Genomic DNA, 16657 nt, shown 5'->3' with positions numbered 1-16657 from the left:
ACTAGACCCTGGCCAACCTCTGGGTGAAGGGTTTCCACAAATCCCCTGTAAACCTCCTGCCTTTAACCTTAACATTATGCCCCTTGTTAGTGACTGTTTAACTGAGGGGAATAGCTGCATTCTCTCCATCCTGTCCATGCCCCTCATAACCATATACACCTCAGGATAGGCAGTGGCCTAGTGGTATTATCACCAGACTGTTAATCTAGACATACAGGTAATGTTCTGGGTTAAGAGTGTGGTGCTGGAAAAGCACAGCAAGTCAGACAGCATCTGAGGAGCAGGAGAATCGATGTTCCAGGCATAATGATGAAGGATTTTTGCCCGAAACATTAATTCCCCTGCTCCTTGGATGCCACCTGACCTGCTGTGCTTTTCCTGCAACTCTGATCTCCAGTACCTGCAGTCCTCACTTTCTCCATGTTCTGGGGATCTGGGTTCAAATCCTGCCTTGGCAGATGGTGGAATTTGAATTCAATAAATATCTGGAATTAAGAGTATAATGATGACCATGAATTGTTTGTTGGAAAAACCCATCTGATTATTAAGGTCCTTTAGGGAAGGTTCCTGTCATCCTTACCTGGTCTGGCCTACATGTGACTCAAGGCCCACATCAATGTGAGTTACCTTTAACTATCATCTGGCAATTAAGGATCAGCAGTAAATGCTGCCTAACCAGCGACATCCTCATCTCATAGATAAATAAAGAAAAAAATGTCAGCTCACCCTCAACCTGCTGTGCTCTAAAGAAAATGTAATGAATCACAGAGGGTTGGTCTATAAGTATAACAGGTAAATAGGAAGGCAAATGGAATTTTGTCCTTCATTGCTAAAGGGATTGACTTTAAAAGCTGGGAGGTTATGTTGCAGCTGTACAAGGTGCTGGTGAGGCCACACCTGGAGTACTGTGTACAGTTTTGGTCTCTTTACTTGAGAAAGGATGTACTGGAACTAGAGGAGGGGGTAAAGGAGTTTCACTGGGTCGATTCCGGAGTTGAGGGGGGTGGCTCATGAGCAGACAGAGTAGACTGGGATTCAGAAAAATGAAGGGGGGATCTTATAGATACATATAAAGTTATGAAGGGAATAGATAAGATAGAAGTAGAGAGGATGTTTCCATTGGCAGGTGAAAGTAGGACAAGAGGGCATAGCCTCAAAATTAGGAGGAGCAGATTTAGGACTGAATTGAGAAGGAACTTCTTCACCCAGAGGGTTGGGAATCTGTGGAATTCCCTGCCCAGTGAAGCAGTTGATGCTACTTCAGTAAACATTTTCAAAGCTAAGATAGATTTTGTTTTGAACAATGAAGGAATTATGGTCATGGTGACAGGGTAGGTAAGTGGATCTGAGTCCATGAGAGTCCAGCCTCTCTTCATCGCTGAAATGTCCCATCCCAGCAACATCCTGGTGAAACTTCTCTGCCCCTCTCCGATGCAATCACATCTTTCCTATAGCACAACAGTTTCACATTTTGACCTGATAGACGTTAAAAATCACACAACACCAGGTTAGAGTCCAACGGGTTTATTTGGAAGCACTAGCTTTTGGAGGGCTGCTTCTTCATCAGGTGATGGTTGCACAATCACTTGATGAAGGAGCAGTGCTCTGAAAGCTAGTGCTACCAAATAAACCTGTTGGACTATAATCTGGTGTTGCGTGATTTTTAATGTGTTTCACCCCAGTCCAACACCGGCTCTTCCACATCATGACCTGATAGAGTTTGTAGAGTTAAACATGGATAGGCTTCAATACTCAGGATGTCAAACAGCCACAATGAGCATAGGGGAATAAATGTGTAAAAATTGTGCTTTCTATATACAGATGAATATACTGACATGCAAATAGACAGACAAGCAAGGAACAAGAGTAGACCACTCAGCCCATCAAGCCTGTAAATTACTGCCATGTCTATTTTCACCAATTCCCCTACATTCCGTTCCCACGTTTTAATCCTCTGCGGAGGGTTCAGTCCTGCATTCACCTGTTTATCCTTCAGTGCAGTTTGCACAGTTTACATCGTGTTTGGACTGGTCCCCAGCTTAAGAGTGTTGTTAAACTTGAGAGAGTTCAAGAAAGATTTACATTGAACTTGCCAGGGCTGCAGCATTTGAGCTGGAGGGAGAGAATGAATAGACTGCGGCTGTTTTCCCTGGAATGTCAGAGGCAGAGGGGTAACCTTATAGAGATTTATACAACCATGAGCAGCACGGATAGGGCAAATAGCTAAAGTCTTTTTCCAAAACTAGAGGGCATAGGTTTGAGGTGAGAGGGGAAAGATTTAAAAGGGGCCTGAGGGAAAGCTTTTCATGCAGAGGGTGGTGTGTGTATGGAATCAGTCAACAGAGAAGGAGGTGGGGGCTGGTACAATTACAACATTTAAAAGACAGCTGGATGGTTATATGATTATGAAGGGTTTAGGGGGGTATGGGATTCTCACTGTCCTCTGCAGCCCAGCTGTGTAACTCTCCTTTTTTTGTGTGTGGTTTTATTGCTGTTACATTTTTATGTGAGAGAATGTGTTATGTGCTGCCCCACTCACTGGCATAGATTTCACCATTAAGCACTTTGAGCCTGCCCCACCATTCAGTATGATCGTGACTGATTAACCACTTCACTGCCTGATCCACACTATCCCCAGATCCCTATACCCCGCTGGAGAATCACAAATCTATCAATCTCTATCTTAAACAGACCCATAGGTGGAGCTCCCACAGCCCTCTGGGGGAGACAATTCCAAAGGTTCCCAATCCTCCTGTCGGGGGGGCCTTTATCATAGGCCTTCTGAAAATCCAAGTATACTTTATCCATCAGTTCTCTTCTTTTGGCATTCTTATTGTAAAAGAATCTTTAGGGATGAGTGATTGTGATATGATAGAGTTTTACATTATGCCTGAGATTGAGTTGTTCAACCTGAAGCAAGGGTCGTCAAATTGGATAAGGGAGATTATCAAGGCTAGAGGTACAAATTGGTTAAGGTGGATTGGGTAAATATTTAAAAGGCCTAGCTGTACATTGGCAATGGATCATTCTGGAACTTCAGCTATTCAGAATCTCTCTTTATGACTTCAATGAAGAGACAGAGAGTAATGTATCCCAGTTTGTTAACAATACAAAACTAGGTGGAAAGTCTTTATGCCAACCATCCTTGGCTGCTTCATCAATGACCTTCCCTCCATTTTAAGGCCAGACATGGGGAGATTTTTTTACAGTTTTGTTTCCAAGTGATTATTTTTGTGGTTTCGTATCTGTTCTGATATCAGTTATTTTCTGCTCACAGGTCAGGATACATGGCCAGTTCTTATCCAATCCCCTGAAGCAGTGACAGTGCCTGAGGGTGGGACAGTGACATTTTGCTGTGATTGGCAGAGCAGCAATGTTGATCACACTGTGGATAGATACACTGTTACTGTTCATAAGATGGGCATATCGTACTGAGTCATTATGAAGACTGCAGTGTTCACCAATCAAGAGGATTCTCTGAGCAGTTTCAGCATTCCAGAAACATGACCATTAACAATTACATAACCAGAAGAGAAAATGCTGGAAAATCTCAGCAGGTCTGGTAGCATCTGTAAGGAGAGAAAAGAGCTGACGTTTCGAGTCTAACTGACCCTTTGTCAAAGCTGCTTTTATTAACAATTACATTCTGACCATCAGAGACCTGCAGCTCAGTGGCACCAATATCTACATCAGTGAGATTTTTAGGAAGATCTTTGGAAAAGGAACTGGCTGAATATTACCAGTAAGTCCATTTTACATTTAATATGATTGCAGTGATTGTTATTACTGGTCAAGTCAGATCACAGACTGAAACTTAGCTTTAGCAAGGTGTTCTCTCACTGCAACAGAAGCATGAAATGTTGCAAATTTAGTTTTAATAGTAAACCGATATTTATTAAGGAAAGGAAATGAAGGTGAAATGGAATAAATTAATCTACTTATTTATAACACAAATTCAAAGAGGTTTAAACACACAACAAATCCCCAAAAAAACCTATTTATAAGTTTCAAAAAGCAAAAGCAACTGGTACAGATTCCAGAATCAATGCTTATACAGTACTCATTCCAGAATCCCTTTCTCATTTCTGTAGTTAGAATCTATTCTGAAAAATAACGATTCTGTCAAGTACCAACACCTGCTCTGTGTTTTCTGTCAAACGTAGTCGGAAAGTCAGGTCAATGAGGGATTTCTGTTGAACTTTTAAAATCTTTAGCACCTGTGATATCAGGAATAGAGGGGCCTTTAATTTTAGCACATTAGCCTTGTGAGGATGCAGTGGCTTCAAGAGGTGTGTTTTATCCTGGTTTCTTTTAGCGAGAGAGATTGGAAGATAGGAACAGAGCAGTCTATGAAAAGATAAATAACTTGTGAGCTCGAGTTTTTTTTTTAAAGCTGGAACAATAGAAGCACAAATGGATGGAGATACACACAGACCCAGGACTTTTGCAAAGTTTTGCTTTAGTTATCATGCGGAGGTGAAGTCACTTCACCTGATGGAGGAGCAGCCCTCTGTATCCTTGTGATTTCATAAAAACTTGTTGGACTATAACCTGGTGCTGTGTGACTTCTGACTTTGCTTTCGTTAGTTAGTGGGTGTGAACTTAGACTGTGGAAGGAAAGGACTCTCTTTCTCTAGTTCTCTGGGAAACTGCTGCATGATCTCTTTCTTGCTGATAGAATTTCATGTAGAACAATCTATTTTTCGGAATTTGCAAGGGTGCATTTATGGGATGTTTCTATATTAATACAATTAATTAGTAAAAGTTACTGTATTTGTTATTCTGTAAAATTTGCATTGGATTGTTCTTCTAATTCCTTCTTTCTTTTGTTGTATTCTAACTACAGTGAATGAATAGAGTGTTTTGCTTTAAACCCAATAATAAAACCAATCATAGAATCATAGAATCCCTACAGTATGGAAAAAAGCCATATGGCCCGGCATGTTCACACCGACCATCCGAAGAGTATCCCACCCAGACCCATTCCCCTCTTACTCTACATTTACCCCTGACTAAAGCATCTAGCCTACACATCCCTGAACACTATGAGCAATTTAGCATGGCCAATTCACCGAACCTGCACATCTTCAGATTGTGGGAGGAAACCAGAGCATCCAGCAGAAACCCACACACACACATGGGGAGAACACAGGCAGTCGAATCACATCTGGGATGCAACACTTTACATTTATCTTAATAAAAAATGTTAAAGTCTAGACCTTCTTCTAATTTTTGTCCATTACACCTCAGCAAAATAGAAATCGGGTAAATAGCTGAGCTCTGTGATGATACTGCTCCTTTAACAAGGTTATTCTGTCCTTGTCTTTTTTCAGAGGATACATAAAGGGAGAGATTCTAATCTGTCTGGAAATATCTGCTTGAAAAAGCTTTTCAGTGTGCTTTTTTTAAAGCACGTGTACAATGAAAGGGGAGTGGCCAGTTCTCCCAGGTCAGGGTTTGGTTTGGTTGGGTTTTAGCAGTCAGCTTGTTTTGTTTGCAGCTGTTGTTCATGTTTTAGCTGGGAACCCAGAGACTCTGCTGGGGACCCAAAGGAACAGCTCCATGCTGAATGTCTCTCTCTCTTTCTGTCTTACGTCTCTCCTGTAAGCACCTGTGTTTGAGTTTACTTTTTTTTGCCAAGGGGGAATGGGGAATGTTGCAAGTATTTGGAACAGCATCATTAAATGGTGATTGAGTCAACTGGATTTTCAAATAGTTATGTTATTCTAAATTTGATTTTCTTTTGTTCTTGTATATATAAATTCTGTTCTGTTCTGTTTAAAACTGAGTGGTTGGGCCAATCACACTACTCCTGGAATATCCACTTCACAGCTGCTTAAAACAGCTAGCAAAGTTAGGGTCTATCTTCTTGAAATGTTTTGAGGGGGGTCTGGCCTGGTCATAACAGTTTGAGGGTTCTTTGCAGGAATTGTTCTGAGTTGGGATTAGGGTTGCTGGACTCAAAGACAGCGAGTGCTAGATGTTATTGTCTTTTGTTCTGGGCGTTGAATTTGGTTGGATTACACAGTTCTTGGTGTAGTAATAGCTCTTGCAGTCACCAAGAGTTTTCTGGGGATGGAAGCAGTGACTTTGGGGGTTTTACAAAAGATGGTTAAGATTAGATTACTTACTGTGAGGAAACAGGACCTTCGGCCCAACAAGTGCACACCGACCCTCCGAAGAGCAACCCAACCAGACCCATTTCCCTCTGACTAACGCACCTAACACTACGGGCAACTTAGCATGGCCAATTCACCTAACCTGCACATTTTCGGACTGTGGGAGGAAACCGGAGCATCCAGAGGAAACCGAGGCAGACACGGGGAGAATGTGCAAACTCCACACAGACAGTTGCCTGAGGTGGGAATTGAACCCAGGTCGCTGGCGCTGTGAGGCAGCAGGGCTAACCACTCAAGCTAAGAGAGTTAGCAGACAAGCTGCGGTTAAAGATAACTCCTTCCATGAGGAGAGGAGAGATAATGACAGCAATAACTCAGCATTTACATTTGCTGGAAATACCATTAGAATCTTTAGGGATGGCTAAAATTTAATTAAGAATGAAGCAGCTTGAGTTAGGGGCAAAAGAAAAAAAGAAAGGGATAAAGAAATGAAACTGTTTGAATGATGATTAAGAGCAGAAGAAAGAGAAAAAAACCTAACAGAACAGAAAAGAAAAGCGAGGAAAGGGAGGAAGAGAGGGAACTTGAACTTCAGAAACTTGCGCTAAGACAGGAAAGTGAGCTGAAAAGGATGGAGCTGTAGGCTGAGGGTAAGCTGAGTGAGGATGAGCAAACCCATGGTAGCCAAAGGCCTGGTGAGAAACTGTTTAAATATATTCAAGCTTTGCCCAAATTTGATGAGAAGGTTGTGGAAGACCTTTTCATCTTATTTGAAAAGGTGGCTGGAAAAACGAGGTGGCCGGTGACCGTGTGGGTTTTGTTGATCCAAACAAAACTTGTAAGTAGAGCTAGTCAAGTATTTGCATCACCATCAGAGGAGCTGTCTGGGGCATAAGAGGAGGTGACGAAAGCCATCTTAGGTGCAGATGAGCTTGTGCCAGAAGCCGACAGCCAATGTTTCAGGAATGTATTGAGTTTGAAAGAATCAAGCAAATTAGTTTTGGGAGGTGGATAAGGGCATTAAAAATAGAGCAAACTTATGATGCTGTTAGAGAGGCAATAATTTTAGAAGAGTTAAAAAATTCACTTCCTAAACTAGTGAGAACTCATGTGGAAGAGCAGAGAGTTAAAATGGCAAGATTAGCAGCTGAAATGGCTGATGGTTATGAACTGGTTCATAAATCAATGTTTGCCTTCCAACATCAATTTCAATCCATGAGGGTTAGAAACTGGGGAAAAGAGAAATCCTCGCATGGAGAGGGAAAGGGAAATCTCAGTGATGATCATAAGGATAACTTGCCCAGGTTGAAAAGGAAACCCTTGAAGGGGAAAGAGAAATTAAAAACTTCAGTGTTTTCACTGCAATAAAGTAGGCCACATGAAATCACAGTGTTGCTGGGTTAGGAAAAGTACTGGGAAGCCAGATATAGGAAAACAGGATAAGCCAGTGACTTTTGTTAGGAGTGGTAACAGAAAGCACAGTGGTGGCTCAAAAGCTGCACCAGAATGTACAAGCTGGTCAGAGATTGATTAAGGATGAAGTGCTAGATCTTCTCAAACCATATATCTGTGAAGGTAAAGTTTACCTGCATAGGCCAGGAGCAGCAGGTAAAGAGGTTACAATATTAAGAGATGCAGGATCCTCTCAATCTGTGATGCTGAAAGATGAGGATATATGTACTTCTGAAAGACTATTGCCAGAAAAGGTGCTAGAACCAGGAATTCAAGCAGAGACAAAAAGTGTTCAATTTTGTAAAGTGAGTTTAGAGTGTCCAATGAAGAGTGGAGAAGTCATGGAGTACTAGACTAACTCTCCGCTCCAGGAATTCAATTTGCCCTTGCTAATGACATAGCTGGTTCACAGGTAGAAGTGCTGCAATGATTTTGTGGTCATCAGTCAATTTTTAACTCCAGAGTTGAGTGCAAATTCTACCATCCATCGTAGCAGGATTCAAACCAGGCTCTCAGAACATTAGCTGGTTCTCTGGATTAATAGTCTAGTGATAGTACCACTAGGTCACCACCTCCCCTAATCCCTGCATAACAAGAATCTATCTCCCTAATAACAGAAATGTTCGATATTCCCACCTCCTCCACTACATTCTGAGGCAGGAGCTCCAAAGTCACACAACCCTTAGAGAAAGACATTCCCCTCTCAAGGGTGACCCTAATTTTAAACAGTGCCCTTTGATTCTGGACTGACCCACAAGAGGAAACATCCTTTCCACATCCACCTTGTCAAGGCTATTCAGGATCTTACGCACTTTAATCAAGTTACCCCTCAGTCTTCTACCCTGCAGTTGAATCAAGCCCATGACAACTCATTCAGTCCAAACATTGATCTGTTAAGCCTCCTGCAAACAACCTCTAATGCCTTTGCAGCCCTCCTTAAATAAAAAGAATAAAGCTGCACACAGTAAGGGAAGAAGTTATGAAAAGTGCCAATGGAAGAATTCACAACATTGAGACTTCTACAATCTCACGTGAACATTCTTGAAAAGGACCTCATGCTTTATCTCTCAAGGTGGTTAAAAACGTTGCATGCCACTCTCAGAAAAATCTCCTCCAGGTATTAAAGTCTTCTTCAACAATCTGTCCAACTTTACAAAGTGATCCTACTTTGTTTATGTTATTTCTTCAAGCTGGGCGTGGTGCTGTGAAGTCAGGAGCTCGTCCACAATTGGGATCTGGCTTTGGAGGTGTCTGACTATGATAGTCACATGGAGATGATGCTTCAGAGGAATCTTTGTGGAAAAGCCTTTTTATAAAAACTGTTTGTGAGGAACAGTGTGCCTGAGCCAGAATCTGAGTGTCTGTGTCTGGGCTCCCTCTTCAAGTCAACGTGACAGATTTGAATCAGAATGGTAGGGCTCTGGTTTGTTACTCAGTTAAACCATCATCCTTCTCCAGAAGCTACTCCAGGGCTGGTGAAACCTGTGACTGTCAATGAACTGATAGTTTGCCTGTCAGTGTGTCAATCTTACTCATAGAAAATGATAGTGCAACACTGCCATCTATTGTCCAATGGCCTCACTATTCTGGTGGCACTATAACTCAATAGAGGGAACAAAAATAGAAATTGCTGGAAACACTCAGCAGGTCTGGCAGCAACAGTGGAGAGAAATCAGAGTTAGCGTTTTGGGACGAGTCACCCTTCCCCAGAAAGAAACGTAACTCTAACTTCGATTGACAGATGATGCCAGACCTGCTGAGCTCTTCCAGCAATTTCTGTTTTGTTTCTGATTAACAGCATCCGCAGTATGTTCAGTTTTCAGTAAGGTTAGAAGGATATGGGTCAAACTCAGGCAAGTGAGATGAGTTTACTTTGGGAATCTCAGTCAGCATGGACGAGTTGGACTGAAGGATCTGATTCTGTGCTGTATGACTCTATGAATCTATGTAGCTCCTGCGATTTCCTCAAATATTCACTGATCCTCTGCTTTAAGACAATGGGTGAGAATCACCTTGTGACAGATCACTGTTACATCTGGATCATCCATCACTGGAGTGAGCAGGTCCTCATTCCCAGAATCCACAATCCGTGAAGGAAGAAAATATCCAGGAGTCTGCCAATTTAAACCTCTCTCTGTTATTCTCAGAGTCACTTCGTTGTATATCTTATACAATGGAACTGTGCAGGGATGTCACCTCCTTCAACTGGTTAGTGCCTAAAAATATCTGCTTCATCCTTTAATGCCCGTTTCCAGATCTTTCTGGTTTGTTCACTTTACCCCAGTGCCCCACCCAGATTTAACCAATGAGAGTGACACTTATAGTAAACAGAACCACGTAATTAAACACAGAACAATTAAATATTACGGTAAAGATTCTCCACCATTTACGCCACACATTACATCCGAATGGCTAAGAGCATTGTGGAAGATCCCAGACACCCCTCACTCAAACTCATCTCCCTCCTGCCATCTGGCAGAAGATACTGGAGCATTCTGTCTCTCATGGCCAGACTGTGCAACAGTTTCTTCCCCCAAGCCTTCAGGCTCCTTAACACTATGTGATCAGACTGTATTCCATCTGAAATTCATTGCACAACTTTGAATTGCTGCTCAAAAAATGTCTATTATTTATCATTCTTCTATTACACTGTAACTTGCGTGTTTTGCACTTCTTATGCACTTTATGCCGTATACGAGTGTGTAGTTTGTGCTGTTCCTGTAGCACCCTCGGTCCTGGAGGAACACTGTCTCATTTTTACTGTATCAATTGTATATGGTAGAAATGACAAATAAAAAAGCTACTCTGCTCTAAGATCCAGTATCCAGGGAATGGAGGGAGAGACTCCCCATTTCCCCCAGTCTGACCCCCAGGACCCTTACCTGTGGAGAGGCCTCAGTTTGCTGAGGCTGGAGAGGCTGTATCTCTGTTGATCTTTGGGGAAATCCTTCCCCTTTAAATCCTGCCTGGCTGCTTTTTCTAATGCAGCAGACCCTTCCCAGTTCCAATCCTCACATCTGCTGTGGATTGTCAGGAAGCCTCTCCCACTATGAATTGTCCAGTGAAGAGGATTGCAGTGTGTGCGAGTTAGCTTGTGTCAGACAGCGGTTCGACAGTGTGAGCTCAACATGTCACTGTTATAGCAACATCTGTATTGCTGTTCTCAGCACACAGTGACTGATAGCCAGGATATCAATCAGGAACAAACCATCACAACTGATACAGTCTGACAACCTGTTCCCTCTCTTTAATGTAGGATTGAGACTGCAGGGAGGGTCCCTTTAAATCCTGGCGGGAGTTTAGAACAATCAGACTGCTGTTTGTTTATTGGTTATTTTTACTTCAAAGGTGCAAATCCCCCAGTCCTTCTCCAGTCTCCGAGCCTGGAGGGTCACACTGGGTCACCGAGGGCCACACTGCCCGGTTACAGTGCACCATGAAGAACACTGCAGTGACACACACCAACGTTCACTGGGACTAGGAGCAAGCAGGACATCAAAGGGAGTGGATTTTGGAACATTGCAAATGGAATTCTGTGCAGTGGCACTCAGGATTCACTGATCAATCCCAGCCTTCCAGAGACCCCTCCGTAACAGCTTCATTCTGACCATCACAAACGTGCAGCCCAATGACACTGGGGTCTATTACTGCTCAGTCTGGGGAAAGATCTATGGAAGTGGAAACCTGCTCATTGTTGACAGTAAGTAGAGTTTATGTGACAATTTCCTCCAACAATAACCTCTTGCCCAATGAATGAATTGGAGATCAGTTTGTAATCAAGATGTTTGAGGAAGTGATGGAGAGTGATCTCAGGGATGGATTCACTGCGGGGAGGAAGGTCAGCTCAGGTTCGGTCATTCCCCAAAGTTTCCCCTCTCTGGGTGTAGCCTCAGGGGTATCTATGAGGGTGAGTACAGTTAGGCTGTTTGCTGAGCTGAAGGGGATGTTTCATCTTCACTGTGTTCTCATGTTGGACAGACATTTGGAGAAAGTGGGAAAGCCTTGTGATGATTGGAGGAGGTGGAGTGAAACAGTGCAGTGATGGGGGAGATAGAAATGTTGAGCAGGTTTCTGAGGGTGAAATGGTGATGAGTAGCAAACAGGAGATGATCACAAGAGAGAGAGAAAAGCAAATCTCCAAGGATATTGCAGAGATATAAAATAATTATGGAACAGCGACAACCAGGAACTTTAGTTACCCAAATAATGATTAGAATAGCTTTGGATTAAAGGAAAAGGAAATGAAGGGATTTCATAAATAGCTTCAGGAGGACACTTTTTGTCAGTATATTCTCAGTCCACCTGGAACTTTCAGGGTGTGGTGTTCCATATATCTCTTACCCTTGTCCTGCTAGATAGAATTCATTGTGGGTTTGGAAGGAGGTGAATCAGGATTTCTTGGTGACTTTCTGCAGTGCATCTTGGAGATAGAACACACTGTTGTTTCTGAGCATTGATAGTAGAGGGAATGGATGCTTCTGGATGTGGTGCCAATTGGATTGTTTTGTCCCTAATGGTGTCAAGTTTCTTTAGTGTTGATGGACCTGCACCCATCCAAGCAAGTGGAGAGTTTTCCATTACACTCCTGAATTGTGCATTGTAGATGGTGGACAGGCTTTCGGGAGTCAGGAAGTGAGTTACTTACTGAAGTACTCCAAGTGTTATGAGGTTGAAAGCATTTACTGTACATTTAAGAGATAGAAAAAGCTGTTTTGCACTGAGAGCTGGTAGGCACCAGTCATGTGATTGACTAGCAGACTCAGAGTGAACTGGAAAATTGAAAATATGCAACATTTAGCTGTTTTCACAACCGTTCAAATTTAATCAATCAGTTTGAATATGCCCCAGGATACTAAAACTCAATTGAATTTGAATTTATTGCTTTTGTCAACCTCGAACCAATGAGAAAATCTGATGTTTGGGGTATAAAGAAGCGGGCACTTTGAGAGTTAGCCAAACAGAGCAACCAACTGCTAAAATCAGAGTAACTGGTAACAAAACTGGGGGCGGCACGGTGGCACAGTGGTTAGCACTGCTGCTTCACAGCGCCAGAGACCCAGGTTCAATTCCTGCCTCAGGCGACTGACTGTGTGGAGTTTGCACGTTCTCCCCGTGTCTGCGTGGGTTTCCTCCGGGTGCTCCGGTTTCCTCCCACAGTCCAAAAGATGTGCAGGTCAGGGTGAATTGGCCATGCTAAATTGCCCGTAGTGTTAGGTAAGGGGTAAATGTAGGGGTATGGGTGGGTTGCACTTCGGCGGGTCGGTGTGGACTTGTTGGGCCAAAGGGCCTGTTTCCACACTGTAAGTAATCTAATCTAATCTAATCTAATCTAAAAAACTCTCTCTATCAAAGGTAAAGGTACCTTTTTCATATGAAACATCTTTGCCACAAAAGACCGGAAATGGCCCAGGGAGATCTACAGCTGAAAGAAGACTGACACCGGTGACGACAGCTGCTGGATGGTTTTGAAAATTAAGTTGATATAATTTTAATAGGGGCTTTTATTGGATCAGTACATTGTTTTCGAGTCAGAAATTGATAACAAATCTTTAAGAGAAAGGAGGAGAGAGTTGTAAACAGTTGTCGTTTAATGTTCATTTTAGAGTTAATAAATAAATTTATACCCTTTCTTTAAATAGTGGAAGTTGGGAGTTCTCTGTCACTCATACTTTAACATATTACGAGACGAGGTGAGCTCTCTTGGGTGTTTGGTTTTAATTAAGGATTCATCACCGTGTCATAACACTAGCCTCTAATCTGCTCATGTAACCATTGCGTTTATGTAGTAAGTCCAGTTCAGTTTCTTGGTTTTTAACTGAGTTTGCATTTTGCCATTATTGGAATCAAGCATTAGCGTAGCAAATCTGAATGACCAGCCCAGTGACATCTCCCCAGTGCCGTGTGTATTTTTGATGCAATTTGAGTGAAGTTTTCTCACAGTTTCACTATTTATACAAAGTGTGATATCTATACAGATGTATAAAGTAACATGAGGGAAACCAAATGTATATCGGCTGTTTCGTTTCCCCTTCCCTCCCAAGCTCTGTGTGGTTTACTGGGCTGATATTCACTGACAATGTGGTCGACACTTAACCAAAGCACTTCCGTTCATTGGTTTCAGAACCATTTCTCTGCAGGAAATGTTTCTGAACCTCACCAGTGAAACAGACTGGGCTGTAATTGCTGCAATCATCTTCACAGCCTTGTCTGAACAAGAACATGAGCTTTACAATTCTCCAGGTTTCTGGCACCTCTGAAAGATTGTGACCAGTGACCTTGCACACTCACCTCTCACTTCCTCCTAAATCCTTGGATGCATCTCACCTGGTGCCTGTGTCTTGTCAACTTTAAAAATCTATCCAAGACGTCTTCCTGATCAATTTTGGTCCCTTCTCATGTCATAGTTGCCTCCTCCGTCACTATGATCTATGCGGCATCCTCCTGGTTTTGGTAAGGACAGGTGAAAATTGATCATTTAACACTTCAACAATGTTCCCTGCCTCCACCTGTATAACCCTGTTTTGGTCTCTAATCAATTGTAGACCTCCTTCTCCTTCGCTGTCCTCCTCAACCTCTCCCCTGACCTGAGGTGTGGTGACCCTCAGGTTAAACCACCACCAGTTCTCTCCCTCTCGGTGAGAGAACAAAGAAAGAACAAAGAGAATTATAGTACATGAACAAGTCCTTTGACCCTCCAAGCCTGTGCCAATCCAGATTCTCTATCTAAACCTGCCACCTATTTTTTAAAGATCTGTAACCCTCTGCTCCCTGCCCATTCATGTATCTGTCCAGATACATCTTAAATAACACTATCGTTCCCGCCTCTACCACTTCCACTAGCAATGTGTTACAGGCTCCCACCATCCTTTGCTTAAAGATCTTTCCGTGCATATCTCCTCTCCTCTAAACCTTTCCCCACTCACTTTGAACTCGTGACCCCTAGTAATTGAGTCCCCCCTGGTGAACCTCCTCTGCTCCCTCTCCAAAGCATCCACATCCTTTTGGTAATGTGGCGACCAGAACTGTATGCAGTGTTCAAATGTGGCCGAACCAAAGTCTTATACAACTGTAACATGACCAGCCAATTCTTGTACTCAATACCCTGTCCAATGAAGGAAAGCATGTATAAATGTATAAGTGGAAAAGTCCTGATTCGGATGTTCCAAAATGTATCACCTCGTATTTGCTGGATTGAACTCCATCTTCCATTTCTCTGCCCAACTCTCTAATCTATCTTTGTGTTATCTGTAAACTTACTAATCAGGCAACCGATACCTTCCTCCAAATTATTTATATATATATTATATATATATTAAAAAATGATCTGGAAGAAGGTATCAGTTGCCTGATTAGCAAGTTTGCAAATGACATGAAGGTGGGTGGAGTAGCAGATAGTGAAGAAACTGTCAGAGAATACAGCAGAATATAGACAGATTGGAAAGTTGGGCAGAGAAATGGCAGATATCACAAACAACAGTGGTCCCAGCACGGGTCCCTGAGAACACCACTGGTCACAGGTCTCCATTTTGAGAAACTCCCTTCCACTACCACTCTCTGTCTCCTTTTGCCCAGCCAGTTCTCTATCCATATAGCGAGAACATCCTGAACCCCGTGCAACTTACTTTCTACATCAGCCTACCATAGGGATCCTTATCAAACTCCTTGCTCAAGTCCATGTATATGACAATTACAGCCTTTCCCTCATCAATCAACTTTGTCACCTCAAAGAATTCTATTAAGTTGGCAAGACATGACCTTCCCCTCACAAAGCCATTCTGTTCATTACTAATAAGCCCATTTTCTTCCAAATGGCAAAAGATCCTATCCTCTGTCTAGATTAGAGTGGTGCTGGAAAAGCACAGCAGTTCAGGCAGCATCCAAGGAGCAGTAAAATCAACGTTTCGGGCAAAAGCCTTTCATCAGGAATATAGCTGTATTCCTGATGAAGGGCTTTTGCCCGAAACATCGATTTTACTGCTCCTCGGATGCTGCCTGAACTGCTGTGCTTTTCCAGCACCACTCTAATCTAGACTCTGGTTTCCAGCATCTGCAGTCATTGTTTTTACCTAAAAGATCCTATCCCTCAGTACCTTCTCCAGTAGCTTCCCTACCACTAACATCAGGCTCACCGGTCTGTAATTACCTGGATTATCCCAGCTACCCTTCTTAAACAAGGGGATAACATTATTAATTCTCCAGTTCTCCAGGACTTCACCTGTGTTCATGGATGCTGCAAAGATATCTGTTAAAGCCCCAGTTATTTCCTCTCTCGCTTCCCTCAGTAACCTGGAGTTACTGCAGCCCTATGGTCTAAGATGATGGTGACTTTTCTTTTATTCTCTGTTCTGGCATCAGCTGTAACTCCAACCTGAAGCAGTTCCTTGCAGGGATTTTCATCTCCCCCTCCTGTCACCTTCTCCCAGCCCCACCAAACCCACACCAAACCCTTCCCTTGCTGATTGGTCTGGTGCTTGTGATAGTGCTGTCCCTATGAGCCTGCAAGTGGGATCGAATATTTACTTACTGGTTACATTCAGCTGGGTTCCTGCCCCGTAGATCGATCCCTGCACACTACAAACATAGACAGCATTGTCACTAAGTTGTACGTTTGTGATGTTCAGGATGTAGCTGTTATTGGAGACATCCCTGGAAGGTTGGAAGCGTGCTGTCACTCCTGGGTTACGGTGGACATTGTCATGTGAATCGGATGTTAGCAGCTCCTGTCTGCTGGATCCTTGCTTGAACCAAGTGACAGTGAGTTTGCTGACATTGGCATTCTCCATGCTACACTGGAATCTGACAGAGCTACCCTGTATCACACTGTGTACTGCTGGAGACTGGAACAGAACTGGTCTCTCTGCTGTTGGGGGAAAGAAATATCATTTATAAATCATCAAACACAGGGTGAAAACTGGAATATTGACACTTAATAAAACCTCTTCTGTTAGGAAAAACAAGAATTCAAAAAAAGAGCTAATTTCAGTGTAATTTTAATAAGATGTTAAAATAATGATTATATTCTGCTATCACATCACACCCTCTGTTCTCTCTAATAATCTCACAATAAAGACTGCCCCATCCTTAAC

At 42.7% G+C, this 16657-nt stretch overlaps 1 pseudogene; it reads right to left on the bottom strand.

Annotated features, from left to right (window-relative positions):
- Positions 1 to 16354, bottom strand: part of LOC148148891 (uncharacterized) — a 65481-nt pseudogene extending 49127 nt beyond the window's left edge.
- Between the last annotated feature and the right edge of the window lie 303 nt (positions 16355 to 16657).

This window comes from Chiloscyllium plagiosum, unplaced genomic scaffold, assembly GCF_037043375.1.
Source record: "Chiloscyllium plagiosum isolate Xiang-an unplaced genomic scaffold, Cpla_swu_hap1 HiC_scaffold_10, whole genome shotgun sequence".
In the NCBI taxonomy this organism is placed as follows: domain Eukaryota; kingdom Metazoa; phylum Chordata; class Chondrichthyes; order Orectolobiformes; family Hemiscylliidae; genus Chiloscyllium; species Chiloscyllium plagiosum.
Note: the sequence above shows the minus strand (reverse complement) of the source record. Positions and strands in the feature narration are given on the sequence as shown.